Here is a 697-nt window from a genome sequence, read left to right on the forward strand (position 1 = left end):
CCCGCCCCCCGTCCCCCCGGCCAACGGACGGGCCCCGCTCCTGCCGAAGGACAAGGCCGGGTGGAGGGCGAGCCGATTCCCGGAGCGGTACCCCGCAAACTGTGCGCCAGCTACAAGAACACGCTTGAAGATCAAACAGTTCTTGGTTTCGGGCCGAATTAACAGATCGTTCGAAAAAGTAGCGTCTGTTTCTTTTTCAGCTTCATTCGGCACAGTACGGGAGCTCGGCGCCTGCGAGACTGGGGGTAGGCCATCCCGCAGTACACACGCGCATTGCAGGCAAGATGTGGCCTATCTATCAGGCGCTATGAGAGCTTTCAGAGCAGGCCGCGCGGCGAATGACTACTGCGAAAAATATTTTCGTACATGTACGATATCTTTTGAAATTATTATTCGCCATTAACAAAATGTGTCGTAAATGTTCAACCTCCCTCTCACCAAGCCCCTACTGTTGCTCGTCATTCGATTTCAAATCGAAAGGGAGAGCTTGTACATTTGCAATCTTGAATTAATTGTTTATACGACTTCTTCCATGGGAAATTACTCTGTCAACTCAAATGTGTACATAGTACACATTAAAGAAAGTGTACATGGCATGTATGCTTTAATTAATGTGTACATGCCTATGTATACATTTATAAATGTGTACATGCCCATGTACACGGGGGGGCTGACGGGGGCGAGCGAGCGTTTAGCG

The sequence above is a fragment of the Frankliniella occidentalis genome, unplaced genomic scaffold (genome assembly GCF_000697945.3).
Source record: "Frankliniella occidentalis isolate FOCC.00 unplaced genomic scaffold, Focc_3.1 Scaffold8, whole genome shotgun sequence".
NCBI lineage: Eukaryota > Metazoa > Arthropoda > Insecta > Thysanoptera > Thripidae > Frankliniella > Frankliniella occidentalis.